The sequence below is a fragment of the Coenobita brevimanus genome, chromosome 94 (genome assembly GCF_032717465.1).
Source record: "Coenobita brevimanus isolate Jiangsu-jjx chromosome 94, ASM3271746v2, whole genome shotgun sequence".
NCBI lineage: Eukaryota > Metazoa > Arthropoda > Malacostraca > Decapoda > Coenobitidae > Coenobita > Coenobita brevimanus.
This window is the reverse complement of record NC_137047.1, coordinates 13,296,067-13,319,317: the sequence shown is the minus strand read 5'-3', so window position 1 is coordinate 13,319,317 and position 23,251 is coordinate 13,296,067. Positions and strand designations below refer to the sequence as shown.

General features: G+C 41.4%; 1 protein-coding gene across 1 annotated transcript in view; it reads right to left on the bottom strand.

The window, feature by feature from the left end:
- The window catches only part of LOC145413007 (uncharacterized), a 468,549-nt gene that overhangs the window by 288,033 nt on the left and 157,265 nt on the right, over positions 1-23,251 (bottom strand). The gene's annotated exons all lie outside the window — the stretch shown is intronic.

Here is a 23,251-nt window from a genome sequence, read left to right as displayed (position 1 = left end):
ATCATGAAAGACTGCAAAAGAAGGAAAGTATGTACAGTATGTAAGAGATGTCATCCAACATCTCTTCATGATGCCATACTTGAAAGAATCAAAGAGAAAGAAACTGAGAAATCACAACAGTCCAAGACAACAGAGGACAATGCTGTCTCAAACAAAATTAAAATCAACAGGTCATTCATAGGAGATACACACACCATGATTGTTCCAGTGTGGCTGTACCAAAGCAGTGAGGCGTCAAACAGAGTCTTAGTTTAAGCTTTATTAGATGATCAGTCTGATGTCTGCTTTATTAAATGGACTACTCTAGACAAAGTTAAAGCAACTGGACCACAAGTACATCTACAGTTAGCTACAGTGATGGGAGAAGATACTGTGCTTTGTACCAAAGTGCAAGGGCTTGTGGTAAAGGGAGTTTATGAACAGAAAGAAGTGTTCCTTCCCTATACATACTCTAGAGAACATATACCAGCCAGACGAGATCAGATACCAAGACCCGAGACTGCAAACAATTGGCCACATATGAAAGGAATAGCAGACAAAGTGATGCCATATGACTCTAACGTAGAAATTGGTCTCATCATAGGACTTAGCTGTATTAAAGCACTGAAGCCAAAGGAAATATACCAGGAAATGAAAATGATCCTTTTGCTAGAAGGACAGAGTTAGGATGCGGTATAATAGGAAAGGTCTGTGGCGACAGAAGCACAGAAGATGGCACTGTACAGGTACACAGAACTATGGCCCAAGAAGTCGTCATCAATAGTGAAAGGAAAGTTAGCTTCCTAGTTGTTCCAACTCAAGTAAAGGAGGTTGTCAACCCACAGCAAATCATGAAAATGTTTGAGCTGGACTTTAATGACAGAAAGACAGATGATGTTCCCATCTCATATGAAGACAAACTTTTCATAACAAAAATGAAAGAGTATATAAGCCAGAAGAAGAACATTATGAGATGCCACTTCCTCTCGAGAATGAAAATGTCGTCTGAAAACAACAAGGACTTAGCTGTTTACAGACTGGATTGATTGAAAAGAAAGCTCAAAAATGACAAGAAATATTGTCAAGATTATGTGAAGTCCGTGCAAGACATGATAACACATGGGTATGCAGAAGCGGTTCCAGCCAAAGAGTTAGCAAGAGCAGATGGGTTTGTGTGGTATGTACCTCATCATAGGGTGTTTCACCCAAAGAAACAGGGCTAAGTTAACCCGCCATGTGCCGGCTACTCCCAGCCCTAAGTGTCACCCCCGTGCCGGCCAATTTTAGATTTTTTTTTTTTTTTTTGCTAAAATGATAGATTTTGATGTGAAAAAAAACGAATATGACCATAAAAAAACTCACCGGAGGCTTGAAGTGCGTTTTTCATAGTCTCTCTGGCCGCCCGCAGGTGTGAGCAGGAGGGGAATCCCCAGCAGCGGTGAGAGAAAACCCATTTTCTATGCAAGGTAAACTCAGGTATTCTCGCCAACGTGACTCAGGGAAGGTATAGGAATGGTCTTAACACTTTTCTATCCACTTCTCACCCAGAAAAAAAAAAAAAAAAAAAAAAAAAAAAAAAAATACTATTTCATTAAAAAATCGTGTTTATTGGGGAAAAAATCACTTACTCATGCAACACTATACACATCACTGTGAATGCACTGTCTTGCAGTTATGAGAAAATATGCATAACGTGACTTCACAATGTACAGCCCTTTCACTTACAGTAAATTATTTACAACATGCCTTCAGTATACACAGACATTACCAGAGTATTTTTGATCCTCTCACTGTGAATATATCGTCTAACACTTACGAAAACATACTTAAAACTTTACTCCACAACGTTCAGTCCTTACACTTACGAGAAAATATTTACATGTCATCACTGTGTGCAGTACTTATAATAACACTTCTTGAGCGTCTTTTTTCGTATTTACAACACTTTTTGAGCGTCTTTTTTCGCTCATCATTACCATACTATTGTTTCTCAATAGTTAGCGAGAGTGTGGTACTCCTCGAAGCATGGGTATACGCACAGTCCTACATCACACTCTGCACACATATACAGTACATTCTCTGCTATCCGGTATCCAGACAAACGGAATACTCAGAAAAACGGGAAAATTCAAGGGCTGGTGAATGTGTCAGTAAGTTATAACTGTACGCCAATTTGAATGGACCGCCAAACTGCCATTTTATCGTGTCACGAGAGGCTGGGTGAAGTTGGACAAAGCGAGGTGAAGGCATTTTTGGCTAATGTAAATCCCTAGTAAATCCTCTTAACCACCCCTCCTCTCCCCCTCTTTCCCAGTCATCCTCCACAAATCATCAGTCTGCTTTTTACCACCAGACAGTAAACAAGCTCTCTTGCTGTTGTGTTGCTCTGATGGACGGTAATTTCTACACTCCAAAATGCCTAAAGAGCAAACTAAACTTTAAGCGTGTCATGCTTACCTTGAAACTGAAGCTGGACATATGCAACATACTTGAAAATGGCGAACATTATAAAACACTGATGACTGAATATAATAAAGGAAATTCAGAGATTTATGGTATCAAGACCCAAGCATCCAAGCTCAATGAATTTTTCATGAAATGTGAAAGAAGTCCATTGAAAAAATGGCATACTCTTCATCGTACGAGTGGTTTTGCTTAGCAAGATCTAAGGAAGCACATTATTTCTGGTCCTCTTATACAAGAAAAAGAAAGAGAGTTTCACAGTAAAATGAATATAGAAATCGAGTGTGATTTCAGTATTGGACGGTTAAATTGTCTCAAAGACAGGCATGGAATTCGTAAACCAGACACCTCGGGAGAGCAAATCAGCAAACAGCAAACGCCGGTGCGTTTTTCTTCCTAACCTAACTGACCGACTCTAACTTGCACCACATTAACCCTTTCAGGTCTCAAATAGGTCCCAAGGTCACGTTTGACAGACGCATTTTTTGGGAAAAAGTCAAAGCTTGCAAATAAAGAAAAATATATCATATTCATGCACAAGGAAGTAATACACATCTTCCTATAAAACATTAGAGCTCTAGTCGCCATACAAGTGCTGCAAAAATGATGGGAAGTTGCATAGCAAGTGGTGTGTGGTAGTGTGGTGAGTATTGCCATCTCGGTGGGTAGGTGATTTCTTGGTGCATAGGCGACATGATTGCATTGTTTGCTTCCATGTTTTTCCATTAAAAAAAACCAGTGCACTAATATATGTACTGTACATTATATCTCGCGTGATTTCTGAATGATTCTTGAGATGTTTTCTTTACAAACAACAAACTAAACAGTTACAAGATCCTTATAAACTATCACCTACTTACTAGTTACTACTAATTTATTTTACTTTACTCTTATTTTGCTTAGTACTGTCCAAGGCTGTGGGGGTGAGGACATGAGGGTAAGCCTACAAGCTTGCCTTTTGTATGTACAATACATATGTTTATTTCACTGTTGCTAACTATATCCTGTGTACTTACAGGCAACAGTAAAGACAGTGATCAAATACTTATTTCTGTATTTCTCAAAATTGACGGTGTTATAAGTATAACCAGGAAATGTGAGACACTCATGAAATATATATAAGAAAAAAGTAGGGAGATACGAACAATAATTTGTCAGTGAAAAAGGCAACACTCGCTGCATGTGTATGTATGTCTGGTAACAAATAAATGCATGGTACGTGTATAAAAGGCTACAGAAACAACCTTAGAAACCTAAAATCTTAAATCTGCATATATTTTCCCTCAATCAGACACTCTAACATCCAGGAAATGAATAATAATTGAGACATACAATGCAGAAAACTCTTGCTTGCCCATAAAGTGGTAGCTATGTGCGTAAGCGGGAGGCATGGGGTGGGGGATTGGAGGAAGAGTGAAGGGTGGAGGGTGGGAGGTAGAGGGGTGGGGGATCGGTGGGAGGCAGGAGGGTGGAGGAAGTAGGGGGTGGGGGATTGGAGAGAGAGTGGAGGGTGGAAGGGTGGGAGGTAGAGGGGTGGGGGATCGGTGGGAGTTAGAGGGGTGGGGGATTGGTGGGAGGTAGGGGGGTGGAGGAAGGGGGATATGAAAGGGAGGAGGGAGGTGAGAGCTATGTATCCTCCAGAGCAGTAATTGCAAACAATATTCTTTTGCTAGATGAACTGTCTGATACCAAAATAGTAAAAAATATTGCCAGATCAAGAGTATAATAGGACCAATACGTGCAACCCAAACCCCCACCATGATTAGCTCTTCCCAGGCTGTGTAAACTAAAATATTGTGATCTACACATGCCTGGTAGAAGCAGAGGGGTCTCGGGAGCGGCTTGTATCCTTATTTCATTCACCAGCCTCACTCAACAGTTTTCATTCATGCCTAAATATGCTGCCACGGGAGAGGCTAGGAGACCCCTACCGAGAAACCCACTATAGTTGGCCAGGAGACCTGAAAGGGTTAATTCATGTTAGAACTTATTTGCACTGGCAGAGTTGAAAAACAAAATGTTAATAGGAATGAATGTTTACTTTGTTGAAAGAAAAAAAAATAATAATATGCTTGCACTTTGTACGTCATTTATTTTATTTTGTGCAAAACAGCTGATTGGCTGGTGAGGGGTGGAATGGTGGCGGTCAAGTTAGGAAGAACAGTCGGAACAGGCGGGGCCGGGACTATAAACAATGCTCATGTGGGGGTACAGGTGTCGTGATAATTCTACAGTGCAGTCTTAACATCAGTTCACCAATAAATGTTCAAGATTTTATTTCTTTATTTTTCCATTTTCACGAGTACAGAACATACAACGAATACTTCGGTAGTTAATAGAATGGTGCAAAACAGCTGACTGGTGGGTGAGGGGTGGAAAGGTGGCGGTCAGTTGGGGCCGGGACCGTAAACAAAGCTCACGTGGGGAAACAGGTGTCGTGATAATTCTACAATGCAGTCTTAATATAACATCAGTTCACTAATAAATGTTCAAGATTTTCAGTTCACCAATAAATGTTCAAGGTTTTCTTTATTTTTCCATTTCTATGACTACAGTACATACACCGAATAATTCGGTAGTTAACAGAAGAGTTGTGGATTTTGCAGTAATGCTAGGTATTGCATGCACGTGCATTATGACCATGGTGTGTGTTTACAAGGCAATTTCTCAAGTGGAATCTCTTAGTGTGGCCCTTGATGTGAGTGCTGAGTACCTGAATTGTATTTACTACTATAAGAACTATAGCCTTTGTATAGACTTGATTTGAATATCAGAGATACGGTAAAAATCTGTAACCGGGAAGGTTAATTCCCCAAGCCTCCCGGTTAACTGGGATTGTACTGTACCTTGAGTCCTTCCTCTGAGTACGTGGCCTTACAGTGCTGTTTGCACACACGTGACACCTCCGCTGGGGATTCTGATGTGTTGCACTTGGAGGGACGATTTTGGGGAAGTGTCTAGAGGTGAGGCGGAGAGGTGTGACGGTGGTGAGCAGCACTTCTATCTTCACCCTATTCACCCACCATCTCCCGCACCAGCTCGTGAATATAGCCCTCGAATGTCTCTTGGATGCTAGTGGTCTGTGCGTGGAGATAGTGAGCGTTGAGGACAGTGATGTCGAGGAGATGGAAGAATAATTTTTTATACCACTTCATCGTGGGCCTGGCACAGTAAACGCTAGAAATCATGGCGTCTGATTGATCCACCTGTTGCATATTCACATTGTACGCCAAGACAGGTTCTGGTTTCCAGAAGTGGCGCCGCCCTTCTGCCTGTAATCTATACTGTCTGTGCGGTGTACAAGGGGCCGATGAACAGACGAGAGGAGGTATACTTCGCGGTTGTGGTGCCATGCTGTTGCGAGGATATTATGTGCTTTGTAAAAAACAACCCCATTTTTCTGAAGCTTCCTCCCCACCTTCACCATGTGCTGACGGTTCTTCTTTACAGTGCCGCACAGACCAGTTTCGTGCAGGTGAAGGTACCTGGTGAGAAGGGGGCTTGTGTACCAATTATCGAGGTATAAGACGTGCCCATGATGAAGGTATTCCTCGATCATCGTTTTTACCACAGCCCCTGAGAGTCCCAAACTTCTATCTTCTGTGATGTCTGTCTGAACACCTGTGTACAGGACTATGTCCTGCACATACCCAGTCTTACAGCTGCACATCACGAAGATTTTGAAGTCAAACCTGTGTCTTTTGCTCAGGATATACTGACGAAAAGCAATATTACCTCTCCATAGCACTAGACTCTCGTCTATGATGAGGTCTCGGTGTGGACAGAAGGAGATATGGAATATCCCTAGAAGGTGATCAAAAACCAGACGTATCCTCCTCATCCTGTCCGTGTTGTTTGCATTAGCAGGGTCAAGGGTGTCAAAAAAATGAAGACGGCTCAGGATGTACTGAAAGTGAATCCTTCCCATCACCTTACCAAAAAATGGTGTCACCATTACTGGATCCACAGTCCAATATGAGGGAAGCTGATTTTTTTTCAATATCCCCATCAAAAGCACAAGTGCTAGGAACACGTACATTTCACCCACGGTCACGTCAGATTCAAACAATCAGCTGTGTCGGGTCTGTGTTGTTCCCCCACGTTCAGATGCAGCAAAGGCGTTGGTCAGGGCCACAATCTTCAAAACAAATTCCACAGGAAAGTAGTTCCTGAAGAAGTCAAGCCTACTGGAGGTATGGTGAAGTTCAGGGGAACTACACCCGGCCTCATTTTCATGGGTGAACGGGTATATGTGGGGGACAAAGTCACTACCGTCCTCCCACTCCCACGTCGTTTCCTCATCATCGCCACCATGTTCCTCGGGCTGTGGGGAAGCATGGGGAAGTGTGGGGAATGGGGGAAGAGTTTCATGTGAGGTGCTGGGTGTGGGGAAGGCGGGAAGACTTTGTCCTGAGGTGCTGGGTTGAGCTGGGTCCCGGGGAGGCAAGAGAGGGCGCGGGGAAGATGAGTCACTCTCCCCCAACAATGGAACTTTCCCAAATCTTCCACGCTTCCTGCTCACATTTTCCTCCCCACGTGGCGAAATTCTTTCCCGCCCCAACGACCCATCAACTGCAGGACTACCTTCCTCCTCACTGTCGTGATGTGAAAGACGACGACGTGCAAGTGGCCTCCTACCACGCGTTGCCCTAGCGTAGCCCACATACCTGGATTTCCTAGGTGAGGGAATTTCGTCATCGCTACTACTTTCCTCCTCAGGCTGGATGTAGTCCTTACCCTGTGTGTTGTCATCATCCAGATCACTTTCCCCAGTGTAGGGAACGCTCAGGAGGTCCTGAATCTCCTCGTCAGAGAGACCGCGGTGAGACATCACTGCACTGTATGACTGACACAAGTAGAGTGAGGTAGGAGTGCGTGGGTGTATGGGTCAGGCCGCCTGAGGGCAGATAGAGGAAGGGTTGCCCTACAGGCACACCAATTTTTGCACGCCAAGCTTGAAAATTGTGGTCACAATGATTTTTTAAAATCGAGACTGTTTTAAAACGGCACTGGCACTGAGCGCGCAATTACGTAAGACCGTTTTAAAACAGCATTGGCACGGGGCGGGTTAAGAGTAGAGTTTGACTGCAGCGCCAGTTACAAGAAACAGTCACAAAATAGTCACTTAATACAACCAAACCTCACAAACAGTCTCACTGGAGTGTTATGCAGATTTCACCATGAAGAGGTAGCATTTGTATGTGATATTTCTGCAATGTATCATCAGGTGCATGTATCTCCTGAACACAAGGACTTGCTATGCTTTTGTGGTGGAAAAATGGAGATCTGGACAAGGAAGTGATTGAATATAGAATGATTGTGCACTTGTTTGGAGCTACTTCATCACCAAGTGTTGCAATTTTCACATTAATGAAAACAGCTGATGATAATGAGCTCGATTTTGGATCTGATGCAGCTAAGTTTGTCAAAAATGATTTTTATGTAGATGATGGGTTAAGGTCTGTACCTTCTGCAGCTGAAGCTATCCAGTTGATTACTGTAACAGCAGTAAGGCAATGTGCATGGAAGGAGGCTTCAAGCTTCATAAGTTCTTGTCCAACAGCAAAGAGGTACTGGCAGCCATCAGTCCAGAAGAAATGGCAGGAAGTATCAAGAGCTTAAATCTCAGCAAGGACTCTGCCTACTGAGAGAACACGTGGAGTAGAGTGGTGTGTTGAATGTGACTCATTTCAGTTTACAATCAATTTAATTAGTAAGCCTGAAACAAGAAGAGGTATTTTATCAACTGTAAGCTCCATATTTGATCCCCTAGGTTTAGTATCTCCCTTGATTCTAAATGGAAAAAAGAATACTTCAGAATCTGTGTAAAGATGGGGTAAGTTGGGACGATGCTGTACCAGAAAACATGAAGTCTCGGTGGGAACAGTGGAGAAATGAACTGCACTTGTTGCAACAAGTGAAAATACCACGATGTTACAAACCTGAAGCATCTGGAGAAATTAAGGCAGCTGAGGTTCATCATTTCTCAGATGCTAGTCAGGAAGGCTATGGACAGTGCTCTTATATTAGACTGATAAATGACAAAAGGTCAGATGCATTGTGCACTTGTAATGGCAAAATCAAGAGTAACACCCCTTAAAGCCATCACTATTCCAAGGTTAGAGCTTGCAGCAGCAGTTGTGTCAGTGAGTTCACACAGTTCTGAGAAGACAGCTGAATTAACAAGATGTCAAAGAAGTATTTTGGACTGATTGAAAAGTAGTGCTAGGCTATATCTGTAATGATGCTAAGAAATTCCATGTGTATGTTGCAAACAGAGGTCAACAGATACGAGATGAAACATCACCAGCACATTGGAAGTATGCTGAAACAAATTAACCCAGCTGACTACACATCATGAGGCATGCCAGTACAAGCCATGATTCACAGTTCTAAGTGGTGGAATGGACCAGACTTTCTTTGGCAATCGCTTGACACAACTCAGGCATCAGTAGATGACTTTGTTGTTGCAGAAGATGATCCTAAAGTGAAGAAAGTTGTATCATGTCTCACAGAAGCTCAAGAGCCATCATCATTCCTAGACAGACTGAAGTATTCCTCAGACTGGCATCGTGCGACCAGAGCTACTGCAGTATGCCTCAGACTTCAGAAAAAATTCAAAGGCAAAGAGTAAAGTAAGCAAAATGTAAAAACAGCTAAACAAAATTTTGTCAAGTCTAAGTGAATGTATTCCTGTGACAGAGTTAATTTGTGGAGTTGGAAGAAACAAGAAAAATATCTTAAAGAAATCAAGTCAGATGTATAAGCTTGATCCATTTGGATGAAGATGGGATCATCAGAGTAGGTGGAAGGATCAGAAGCGCAAATATGCACAAAGACAGAAAACACCCAGCGATATTACCAAAGAAATCTCACATAACTGATTTGTTGATTTGTTACTACCATAAAAAAGTACAACATCAAGGTAGAGGCATCACAATAAATGAGATTAGAGAGTTTGGGTATTGGATTATAGGAGGATCTTCTCTAGTAACTAAGCACATTTCCAGGTGTACCATTTGTAGAAAGGTTAGAGGAAGTACACAGGAACAAAAAATGGCGAATCTTCTTACGGATAGGTAAGAACCTACTGCTCCTTTTACTTATTCTGCTGTCTTCTTTGGACCCTTTCTTATTAAGGAAGGACGTAAGGAACTGAAAAGGTATGGTGTATCGTTTACTTACATGACTTTGCATGCAATTCACTTAGAAACAGCCAACACTATGAACACAGACTCATTCATCAATGCTTACCATTGCCCCATAGGACGGAGGGGACCTGTACTTCAGTTGAGATCTGATCAGGGTACAAACTTTGTTGGTGCTAGGAATGAGTTGTTGACATGTTTAAATGAAATGGATCAAGAGAAAATAAGAACAGAACTACTGAAAGATCATTGTGACTGGATAAAATTGAAATGAACGTACCACATGCAAGTCATATGGGTGGTGTATGGGAGAGACAGATACGTATGAGTGAGAAATGTACTTTCAGTATTGCTCGATCAGCATGGGTCTCAGGTAGATGATGAATCTTTAAGAACTTTCATGACAGAAACAGAGTCTATAGTAAATGGTTGTCCTCTAACTGTAGACACAAACTCTCCTGACCACATAGAACCACTAACACCCAATATGTTATTGACCATGAAATCTAAAGTTGTACGACATCCTCCAGGGAGCTATGACAGAGTAGATGTGTGTTCAAGGAAGAGTTGGCGTAGGGTGCAGTACTTAGTAAATGAATTTTGGTCAAGATGGAAAAGGGAGTTCTTGCAGTCTCTCCAACTGAGAAATAAATGGGTAAAGCCATATAGAAATTTGCAAGTAAATGACATAGTGATTGTAAAAGAAGAGACTTTGGCAAGAAATAACTGGAAGTTGGGAAAAATAACAGAAGCCCTTCCTGATGAAGATGGTCATGTAAGAAAGGTCAAGGTAATGATGTCAGACTCAAAGTTAGATAACCAAGGTAAATGTGCTCAAGCCATCACCTTCATTGAAAGACCAATTCACAAACTCATTTTGTTAGTTCAAGCAGAGTGAGACCGGGATATCCCCAACAAAGAGCCTACCTAAGTGCCAAAACTGTGCCAAAGTGTTTTCTTCCTTATAGAATTAGTATCAATTTTCTACTTTCATATTAGTATTAATTGTTTACTTTTATACTCACTACAGTATAGGGTAAATTGCTCTCACAATTTACAGGAGCCATGTAAATGTCATATTCATTATATGCATGCCATTACCTAACCTGTTTGATTACTGATTTATGTAAATATAAGAAGTTAAATGTTTGAGCTTATTTCCTGGACAAAGAAATGAATTCTTTCAATTTTACAGGAATGACTGGGATTGAACAGAATATGAAGATGTAATACAAGAAATAAAATGTCAAGAAAGAATCCTGGTAATTTCCCTGTAAAGCCCCTGCCTTGGCCCTCGGAGACAGTTTCTAATCAACTACACTGCCTCTACCCTATACCAAATGTGAGTATTGAACTATAAAAAATAGTGACAGCAGCTGGGGAATGGCTGCGAGAAGGACGGAGGTGAGAAGATAGGAAGAAATCAGTAGGATGGAAGTTGTTGAAGCAATGAAGAAAGTAAAAATGGGGAAAGCCCCAGGAACTGATGGAGTGTGTGGTGAAATGTTGAAGCATGGGGGAGAGATAGTAGTTGAATGGATGTGGAAAATGTGCAGATTGGCCTAGGAGGAAGGTAAAGTCCCAGATGATTGGAAATCAGGTATAATTATTCCCTTGTACAAAAGGAAAGGGGAAAAAGAAGTATGTGGTAATCATAGGAGCATTTGTCTTCTTAGTGTAATAGGAAATGTATATGGTGGGATACTTATTGACAGAGTTAGGGAAATAGAAATTAGTTGGAGAAGAACAGGGAGGAGGGGAAGAGGTTGTGTAGATCAGATATTCATTCTTAGATCTTTAATGGAAAAGTGTCTAGAGAAGGGAAAGAAGATGTATGCGGCTTTCATGGATTTGGAGAAAGCATATGACAGGGTGGACAGACAAGGATTGTGGAAAGTATTAAGAATATATGGAGTAGATGGGATGTTGTTGAGTGCTGTGAAAACTATGTATGATGGTGTTAAGGGTGCAGTGCGTGTGGATAGTGAACTGAGTGAGTTTTTCTATTTGAAAGTTGGATTGAAACAGGGATGTGTCATGTCTCCATGGTTGTTCAAGCTGTATACGGATGGGGTTATAAAAGAGATACAAGGTAGGGCAGTGGATGTTGGAGTGGCCCTAATGAGAGAGGGCAGTGTTTGAAAACTCCCTGTACTGTTGTTTGCAGATGATACTGTGTTGTTAAGTGAAGATGAAGGGGAGCTGCAAGGCTTGGTGGATGAGTTTGGGAGAGTGTGTAAGAAACGGAATTTAAAGGTGAATGTAGGGAAGAGTAAAGTTATGGTCTTCAAGAGAGGTGAAGTCAGTGAATGTACAGTGAGGCTGGATGAGGCAGAAATGGAAAATGTGAGTACATTTAAGTACTTGGGTAGTGTGATGAGTAAGGATGGAAGTTTGGAGGGTGAAGTGCTTGAAAGGGTACAACAAGGAAGAAAGGTTGCTGGTTCCTTGAAGACAGTGATATGAAACAGGGAAGTGAGCATGGAAAAGAAAAAGTTGGTTTCTTGAGGGCAGTAATAAGAAACAGGGAAGTGAGCATGGAAGTGAAAAAGTTATTACATAACAGTATTGTGATACCAACTCTGACGTATGGAAGTGAAGCCTGGACGTTGTTGGAGGGACACAAGAGTGAGAGCAGTGGAAATGAGTTATTTGAGAAAAGCCTGTGGAGTCACATGGAGAGACAGACTGACATATAAGGATGTGAAGGAGCGTTGTGGTGTGGATGTGGATGTGATAGGAAGCGTTAGGAGAAACACATTAAGGTGGTGTGGCCATGTGGAGAGGATGGAGAGTGAGAGACTGACAAGGAGATTGTATGTGAGTAAGGTGGAGGGGAAGGCCAAGGATGAGATGGAGGGATGAAATGGAGAGAAATATGAGAGAGCGGGGTGTGAATTGGGAGCAGGGCAGTGAAATGGCGGGGGACAAGGTGACATGGAGGCGATTTGTTTGTGGCCACCCCGTATATGGGATTACGGCATCTTGCAACAGATAGATAGATAGACAGATCACGTGAATATAGTGTGCATGTCTAGCGTACAAAGAATTGGTGAAATACGTGCAATAGCTTAGAGGAAGGCAGGGAATCTCCCTACAGTCACAACACGGCATGAGTACACTGTACAGTCACTACTCGTTTTACACTGATTTGGTATACAATAATTCACTACAACAATAACAGAAAATTTTCACTCCAAAATCTGATATACGATAAATTTTGTATAAAGCATCAGGCACATGCAAGGTGACCGTCGCTTGTCTCAGGCAAGATGGCAGCCCCAGCGTGCAGAGCATTGTTTTGGTTCAGTTGCGGTCCTGCCATCCCTTCAAAGCCCTGTCTTTTCCACTCGTTCACGTGTGCCCCACAGTTATGGTCACCTCTCAGCCAAGCATCGTGCTACTTTAGGCCTAAACATCGTGTAGCACCAGGCCAACGTTGCGCAAGTTTGTTTGCTGTGTTATTGCAATGATTTACTGTATGTGAGTAATGCTGCCTGTATTGGTGTGATAGTGTTTGTTTTGGTCTTGGAGACAACTTGGACCGACACAGGAAGCAATTAAGGAGGGTTGTCATTTTTGTTTCAGTCTTGGATAGGTGACTTTAGGAAGCTGAGTTGATGTAACCCCCCTTTTATAATGTGTTTCAATCTCCCGATTTAAGATAAAATCGTTATACGTTAAGGTATGACCTGACGTAACCCCATCGTAAAACGAGTAGTGACTGTAGTTTTTTGCATTTTTCTCAAAAACTATGAGGCCTAGGAGTACTGTTGTGGTCTCAAATGAAGGCCAATGAAATTCTGCACTAGGATGATAAAATAAAAACATAGCAGTGGTGAGAAAAGTTTTTCGCTTAAGATCCCCCAATAAAAACTCTGTTATGTCGGAAATGGGAATTACTTTTTCGCTTATTACTCGAACACCATGCCTCGTATCAAACTGGGACCTTCGGCATTCGAAAGCTAATAAAATTCTCTTTCCAATGATGGTATAACATGTAGAGATTGATTAGTAAACATTCGACTTATGATGTTGGGGAGTAAGATGTATTTTCCTGAATGTTTGTTCACACGGCCTTAACGTTCGTATAATTTTTTTTTTTTTTTTTTTTTCCGTGTAGAACAAACATCGACATATAGCAATATATGGGCTTTGTGGCAAAATAAATATGTTTAGGTGGTGAAAATAAGCCAAGAATACACTTTTTTGAAGCGTGCAGCGGGCAGGGGGGCAGGGGAGAAAAGCCGATGCATCATGGCACAGAAAACTTATTAACTTATCTGTGTGTGAAATGGTTATTAAAAAAAAAAAAAAAAAGGAGGCAGCGTGAAACTATTTTGGAAAGTCATTAATCATCAACAATAAATGAAAAACAACTATACCGAAGTCGCCACAATTAAATGATTGTGTACTTCTCACTTCTCATATACAGTGCAGATGAATGCGGTAATCATGAATAACGGACAAGTCAGCCAAGCAGTATAATTTGTAAGGCAGTATAATTCACAAGAACTGAACGCACGTAATCATTTTACCTAACTATTTACATCAACATGTAGTGTCCTCACATACTATAAGAGCCTAATTTTCTCAACCAAAGACCGTCAGTTTGTAACAAAGGTCAGGCACATTTTTTTTTTTTTCCCGCCACACTTGTTGCACTAAAGGTGAAAACATACATTTTAAGGCTCCTTCATCATTAACTTTTTTTTCCAAAAAAGAAACTATCCACATCGTAAACACACCCGACTCATTTAATTTGTCTGATCATTTGCATTTATGATCCCACACGACACACCACTTCATCCAACAATTTTACCTTTTCCTTTGGAATAAATGCTTTTCTTGTGTTCATAGCACTTTCAGCGTGCTTAGGCATCACTAAAGTTAGTTTGGAATCATATGCTCAGAGTTCTGAGAGGAAATGAGGAGCAAGGAAATAAGCAAATAATCGCTTCTCATCACAGAGACTATCCACACAACACTTTGGCAGGCAGTGGCAGGTGGTATGGGACATGGGTCACGTGGGTCAGGTCAGGTTGAGGAAGCCAATCAGGGACCGACAAACGCATAACACAAAAGTTGTAAACAAACGCAGTCATCTGGAAATCCAATACCTAAACACATCCACTTCCCGCACAGTTTCCCTCGTGCAACTGAGTGAAATTACTGTGCTATTAAGTAATTATGGGAGAAATTAAATGCCCATGTTATTGTAAGATCATTATTTCTTTTTGTCTTAAATCTCGACTCTATTGTAATATGATTTGTGAAAGATATGGAGTGAGAAAGTCTGTGGATGTCAGAATCAAAGACTGTACTGAGATGGTATGGTAATGTGGAGAGAACAGATAACAAAAGAGGTGAAAAAGGTGTATCTGAGTGAATTTGAAGCAGGGAGGAGGCGAGGTAGGCCAAGGAGGTGGTGGTATATGGTGGATGAGTGTGTGAGGAAGAGAGGTATGGAAGTTGGTGAGGCTCGGGGATTGACGAGATCAAGCTGGCTGGATGAATGTTGTGAGAGGAAGTGCATGATCAGGGATCTGGCACCCCTTTTTACCGTGACAGCATTCGGACTGACTCTATCAGATACATTTATGAGAAGCTACAGCATGTGATGAAAGTTTTTTGATGTATCAGATGGAGCCAGGATTCCAGGGTCTTGAATGATGAGTGAATGGAGTGTGGCCCATTGGATTGGGCAAACCTGGGCTGTCTAGATGCTGCTACTCTTCACCCTGCCCTAGAGTGGGAAAGGAGGTCCAGATGATTGATGACGATAATGACGATGACGATGATGATAATCAGTTAATACTGAATGGATTTAAATGAAACTCTGTACTGACACCATCAGTCTGTCAGTCATATACTGTATATAAGAAACTCCCTAACACTGAATTTAAGGAGATGTGTGCCAGAAACTATATGCTGCCCTCCCATCTGTGAGAAACTGCATGAGTATCAGCTAGTCAACTGAACTGATTGTGATTATGCCACACTCAATAACTGATTTTTTTTTTTTTTTTTTTAAATGCTGGAAAGTTTTCCTGGCTACAGTGCCATCTTAAGGATAAAGAATCTCAAAACAAGCCTTACAAACATGACTGGTTAAAAAATTATTAAGGAGACAATACAGCCATCTTAGTGGATTAGTCGCACTGATGATGATGATGATGATGATGATGATGATGATAATAATTATCTAGTTTGGGACACCAAATTCAATCATGCTTCAATGCTGAAGGAGAACTCTTCCAAAAGTGATGTAACTCTGTAGTGCAGGTGCATATGTGCAGATATGAAATCCTGTGGGCACTTCTTGAAATAAGTATGGCACCTGTTTAGATGTCTTAGGGACATCAGCTACCAGAAAAACCAAGGTGGCAGTCTGAAAATTTGTTAGATTCAAAATGGCAGCCACTTTTGAAAATGGTTGCCAAGCAATATTGATATTTCTTAATATACGGATAAAATCTGACAGGACTGGCTGATTCTCATGATCTTTTCACCAAACTGCATATTTTTAACTATACTGAAATGAAATTTTACACTATTTTTAAGAAATTATCGAGAATTCTGGACCAAAATCTAAAAAAACCGTAGAAATACGGGGAAAAAAGTCTAAATTTCCTTGAATTTTTCTTAGCGGTACATCTTGACCATAAAATCAGCCTCAGACACCTCGTCCGTTTCTATCTTCTGTTTATTTAAATAGGTTTATAGGTATAAGGAATCAAAGAGATTGCATAATGCCATCTACATATTCTCCCACAATATTGATAGACTGCACCATTTGTACATTAATTTTATGTATCATGTTATTCTTATATTTATACAGTAGGTACTCACAGTATGCGATCCTCATTGTACGCGAGGACCTATTGTTTCCAGAATTTTAGTGTATTTTTTAATAGTACGCGAAATGAACTTGTTGTAGGCGAGACAGCAGCAAAGAGTGGCCTAAATCCGGGATTTACCCCGAGCACGTGACATTGCCACCCCAAGAAGCGCCAACCACCAGTGATGGAGAGTGGAGACTTGTCGATGATAGAGCTCAGCCGGGTACTGTGTGCCCTAGACAAATTCAAGGAAGAATTCAGGAACATCGAATACTGTCAGATGCGAGTGGAGGAAGTGATGACTTCAATCTGAAGGGTTTATGAACGAAGTGAGTGCATGAGCTAGTGAAAGGGTCGAAAGTGCTGGTGACGAGAGTGGTGTGTCGGGTGATGTGGCAGGTGATGCAGGAGGGGCATGCTAAGGTTCCGAGAAATTTCACCATCAAGTCAATTCGCCATCAGACAATAATTAACTTGTTTCTTCCTCACTGTAGTAGCCTTTGAATACATATTCTAGCGTCACCCATAGCTATCTTCATCAACGATGGTGAATTGTCTTGTTACTGTTGTGATGGCGAATTGACCTGATGGCGAATTCTCCCGAAACCCACGCTTGTTCTTAAACTAAGTTTTATTTACAGAGAGACGTATGCACATTTCAAATGGTTCAAAGACAGCAGGATGGAAACCATGATTGTCATCGTCATCCATGACTTTGCATGTTTTTACCTTGGGTATGTGGTATCTAACAGCTTGTGATAAACACGAATAATTAGTAGATAACCAAACAGACCTAACAAAAAAACAATCTCTGAGTGTCTTGAGTCATATAACCTAACGTGTACAAAAACAAATTATCTCTGAATATAAACTGATTCTTATTCTTTTGTAATATCTGTGTCTGGTTATTTGCACAAACACATGGTTGTTGTTCTATACATGACGTGTGCAGAAGACTGGTGAAAGAGACTGGCCGTATGTACTTGTGACCGATGAACTGTTTGAATGGAAATGGGAACCGTATTTTACCTAACCTTTCAGCTTAATGCATGCTTTGGTTACCTGCACATGGACTAGTATAGCTCCATACCTGTGACTGAAGATACAGCAAACTTTGTATGCTAATATGAATTATAATTGCTTTGTATATTACCCGCACAGTCTGTCCACAAATCTTAATAAATGTACACATCCATTTCTAGTCAGTGAACACGCTGAGGAAATGCTGTAGCAGTAATTTTATGCTAACACTCTACATACTCTAGGTGCTGGGCATTTCACTGTGCTATCTTGCTTAACCTTAGGTCAAGCTGATATTTCTCAATGTGTATAGTGCCATTATACTTTCATTTTGTGCCATTTATACATAAATATTCATGCAGTTCTGTAAATGATGGTTGCCACTGAATATGATGAAGGGTCAGCAGCAAATCAGCCAAGGTATAATATAGATATTTCCCTTTGTATAATTTGTCAAAAGAAGACAAGTGAAAATCTGGTGAAAGAACCACCTGCTCATGAGAAGCTGCTACAAAACATAGGAGACGGTTCAAAGTATGGTGATGGCAAATACCTCGAAATTTAAAGACGCATTACATGTTGGACACAAGATTTGGAACAATTTAGGAAGTGTACATGGTACTCCAAATGTTATAAAGATGCTGTCCATAGTGGCATGCTCAGGAGAGCCAAGGAACGCTATGAAAAGCTGATTGCAGAACAGCAGGCTAAAAGGTTTTCAGCACCTATAGGTCTATTAGAAGAAGCAAGCACAAGTATGTTCATCTGTACTCAGTCTGCGCCCTTTAAAAATGCTCTCTTGTTTCTTTTGTGATGGCATGGCTTCCTACAATAATCCACTGCACAAGGCTGTGATAGATCCAGCTAGAAAATCACTCAAGAAGGCTGTAGATATAAGCCAAAATCAGAAGTCTGCAGTAAAACTTTGTACTGCTATTGACCCTGAGGATGCCCATGCTATGGATATTCAGTACCATACAAACTGTTGGAATAAGCATGTCATTAATGTTCTTCGTGCACATAGCAGATGAGGTTGCTGCAAAGACTGAATTTCTAAGTATTGTAGAGGAAAGCCTTATGCATGGAAACTCCCAAAATATGTCAACTCTACAGAAGATACATGCTGAAATTCAAAAGGCCATTCATTCATCATTCAATCATATGTTGCCCCATGAGCAGCATAGCAGCCCGGGGCTATGCAAGTTGGTCCTGACATTTAAGATGAGAATGACCAGCCTCACTCATCCCTGAGTGGCATTACATGAGCAATAAACCCCAACCACCCCTTGGATATAAACCTTCACCAACTCAATCCGACTGGAGCGCAATATTTACCCACTAAACCACCAGGTGCCAAAATTTGGCTAATTGGTTACCACTCAGCATAGTAAATGGTTTCCTGGTGTAGAGAAAATCATTTGGCTTGTCACTCAGTGTAGAGTCATCCACAAGCAGGAGGAGAAGGAAAGAATGAAGGAAAGAAAGACAGAAGAGGGAGTGTCAAGTCACCTGTAGGCAGGAGGATGTGAAAAAGGCAGAATGCAGGCGCAGAACTGTGAGGCAAATACTGGAGAATGAATTACCTGACGTAGAGTTCCACAAAGCAAAGCGTGTTAATGAATCAGATAGAGTTAGTGTCAAAAAGACACGAAACACTGCCATCCAGCTAGCAGAACAAGCAGAAGAAGACAGTGATTCTGCCATCAGAACTCTGTAAGCAGCTGCATCTTTGCTTAGAAAGGCAATGAAAAAGTGTGTCTTGGGAATTCACTGGTTCATTGGATGATGTTACAGAAGAACACATGCCAAATGAACTTTACAGCTTTTTCAGGTGGGTCCTGCAGGGCCCAAAAGAGACCCTATCATCTGATGAAAAAGCTGCTGAGGTCAATAAGAGGGTCATGAGTTTGGCACAGACTACAATGACCATGTTCTTATCTGACCGGCAGGTTAGCAACCAGCAAGAATGATGGCACAGCTGAAGGACCAGTGGAAACAGTAGTCATTGTTGATGCAATGGCTGAAGTCCAAGCTTTTGCAAAGCCAAAGGACATGAGGCACTGTTCAGAGCTTGCACAAAGATTTACAGAACACATTTTGCAGAAATACAGTGACTAATGAGCTGCACCTAATATATGATATATATGATGTCGAAAATTCATTGAAACTGGCCACTAGAGAAAGAAGACAAGGAGGGCAACCACCAGTCGCTTATCAATTAACAGACACAACAAACATTGCCAGCATATCCTTGAAGAAACTGTTGTCTCATACACAAACAAAGCATGAATTAACTACATACGTGGCAGAGAAACTACTGACAGCAGCTGCTGAATATCAGCAAAATGTAACTGTGGCTAGTGGTACCAAGTGTCAAGGCACACACAGGGATATGAGCTTCCTTGACAGCAACCAGGAAGAGGCAGACACCAAACTTCTGCTGCATGCTCTGGATGCAACAGCCTCAGGTACAACAACTTTGCAGATTCATTCCCCAAATACTGACATGTTTGTTCTCACTATCAGGTGGTAACCAGATTGTGTCAAGGCACATCATTTGTGACAGGAATGGGATACCAGCATAGAGTGATCCCTCTGAGACCACTTGTTGAGGTACTTGGTCCAAACAGAACTGCTGCTCTTCCAGCATTTCATGCACTCAATAGTGCAGATAACACAGGTAGCTTTGCTGGCATGGAGAAACTTAGTTGTTGGAAGGCTGTTCAGGAAGCAAAGGATGATGTTCTATCTGCACTGAAAAGTCTAGGCACTAGTGACCGACGAACAGATGAAATACTCACCGCCATAGAGAAATTTGTTTGTCAGATTTACCTTCCAAAGACTCGTATTTCCAGGCTGAAAGACCCAAGATGGTGTTTTTTCAAGAAGAAGCAGGCTGAGTCAGAAAAACTCCTAACAACCTCTGAGACACTCCTGGAGGCCATATTGCACACACATTACCAGTTATTGGTATGGAACCAAGATCGAATTGCCAATCCCGGACTGCCATCACCTGAGGGTTATGGGTGGAAGTTTGATGGTAAAGAATGGGAACCAGTTATGACCAAACAACCACCAGCACCACATGCAGTGAGTCACTTGGTTAAGCATGGCTGCAAAAAGTCTGACTGTTATACTGGCCATTGTTCTTGTCGAAGTGCAGACTTGAGGTGTACAGATTTATGCAGTTGCTCTGACAGTGAGGTAGAATGTGAAAATACAGAGTCCACAGTGTTAGAAGATGAAAGTGATGATGAAAATTAAGATGTTCATTAGCGATGAAATGATACAGAGGCACAGCACATAGTGCCATGTTGGTTTGTGCTGTTCTAGTGCTCCGTTTCATAGATTATACTTTTTATTCATGAACATAATTTGTCAGCAAAGGACTCACACAAGGACTATTGTACAATATAGCTCTCTGGTTGAATCTTTTAAGTCAACTTGAACAGTGAGTAAAACCTTTAACAGCATAATTATGCACTGTACATTCAAAGATAGTAGTAGAATGGATGTGGAAGATGTGCAGATTGGCCTGGGAGGAAGGTAGAGTCCCGGAGGATTGGAAGTCAGGTATAATTATTCCCTTGTACAAAGGAAAAGGGGAAAAAGAAGTGTGTGGTAATCATAGGGGCATTTGTCTTCTTAGTATAATAGGAAAAGTGTATGGTAGAATACTTATAGACAGAGTTAGAGAAAGAACAGAGAAATTAGTTGGAGAAGAACAGGGAGGCTTTAGGAAGGGAAGAGGTTGTGTAGATCAGATATTCATTCTTAGATCTTTAGTGGAAAAGTTTCTTGAGAAGGGTAAGAAGTTGTAAGCAGCTTTCATGGATTTGGAGAAAGCATATGACAGGGTGGATAGACAAGGATTGTGGAAAGTGTTAAGAATATATGGAGTAGATGGGAAGTTGTTGAATGCTGTGAAATGTATGTACGATGGTGCGAAGGCTGCAGTGTGTGTGGATGGTGAACTAAGTGAATTTTTCTCTTTGAAAGTTGGTTTGAAACAGGGATGTGTCATGTCTCCACGGTTGTTCAATCTGTACATGGATGGGGTAATAAAAGAGGTACAAGGTAGGGTAGTGGATGTTGGAGTGGCCCAGGTGAGAGAGGATAGAGTTGGAAACTCCCTGTACTGTTGTTTGCAGATGATACTGTGTTGTTGAGTGAAGACGAAGGGGAGCTGCAAGGCTTGGTGGATGAGTTTGAGAGAGTGTGTAAGAAACGGAACCTAAAGGTGAATGTAGGGAAGAGTAAAGTGATGGTCTTTGAGAGAGGTGAAGTTAGTGAATGTACAGCGAGGTTGGACGGTGAGGAATTGGAAAATGTGAGTACGTTTAAGTATTTGGGTAGTGTGATGAGTAAGGATGGAGGTTTGGAGGGTGAAGTGCTTGAAAGGGTACAGCAGGGAAGAAAGGTTGCTGGTTCCTTGAAAGCATTGATAAGAAACAGGGAAGTGAGCATGGAAGTGAAAAAGTTACTACATTACTACATGACAGTATTGTGATACCAAGTCTAACGTACGGAAGTGAAGCTTGGACATTGTTGGAAGGACACAAGTCAAGAGTGAGAGCAGTGGAATGAGTTATTTAAGAGGAGCCTGTGGAGTCACGTGGAGAGACAGGCTGACGAATGAGGATATAAAGGAGTGTTGTGGTGTGGATGTGGATGTGATAGGAAGCGTTATGAGGAACACACTGAGGTGGTTTGGCCATGTGGAGAGGATGGAGGGTGAAAGACTGACGAAGAGAGTGTATGTGAGTGAGGTGGAGGGGGGAAGAGGGAGGGGGAGGCCGAGGATGAGATGGAGGGATGGGGTGGAGAGGTATATGAGAGAGGGGGGTGTGAGTTGGGAGCAGGGCAGTGAAATGGCGGGGGACAGGGCGACTTGGAGGCGATTTGTTTGTGGCCACCCCAAACGGGATTGAGGCGTCTGGCAATAGATAGATAGATAGATAGATAGACATTCAAAGGTAATAGATGATCAGGTACACGAATATATGAATCGCTAGTTATCTGATAAATGTATGTATGGTAAATATGTCTAACATCTTATTCCAGACTATTATTCTAATAGCACATATAAGTGACATTTCAACCAATTTTGCTTGAACTTTTTAGTTGTCAGAAAAAACTAAATGATTAATATATTGGGCAGTAGTCTGTTTAGGTAAACCTCATCACCTATTCCTGCTATTGTATGATTACTACTTATAGATTCTGACTGAAACACCAAACAATTTAGTAAATCATCTTTCCCTGTTGTCTTCAAATTCATGATTAAAGAAGGCTTTTGTTTCAAATATTGAAATATATGCTTTATTATTTAATATTTTGGGCCTTTTCAACTGAGTTACATGTGTACAGATGTAATTATTTGCCCCGATATGAGAGAAATATGCAAATAAATGGGGACAGGTCATTGCAATGCATTTTTAAAGGTCAGAATCAGATTTGGCATCACCAAACACATATAATTTGATGTACAGATTATCAAAACTGAGCAATCCCGTGATATCTGGCTGCAAGAATAAGAATTATTATCGCTAAGCGTCAATCTTTGAAACTGGCCGCCATTTAGAATCTAACAAGATTTCAGACTGCCACCTATGTTTTTATTTATACTGAGGTTGTATTTTAGACATCTGAATAGGTGCCATGCTTTCTTCAACAAATGCCCACAGAATTGCACATGCTCCTGCACTACTGGATAAAACACAATGGAGTAAGGAAAGTAAATACAGGCATACCCTGGTTTAACGATGTAATTGGTTAGGTATAACCCCACTGTTAGGC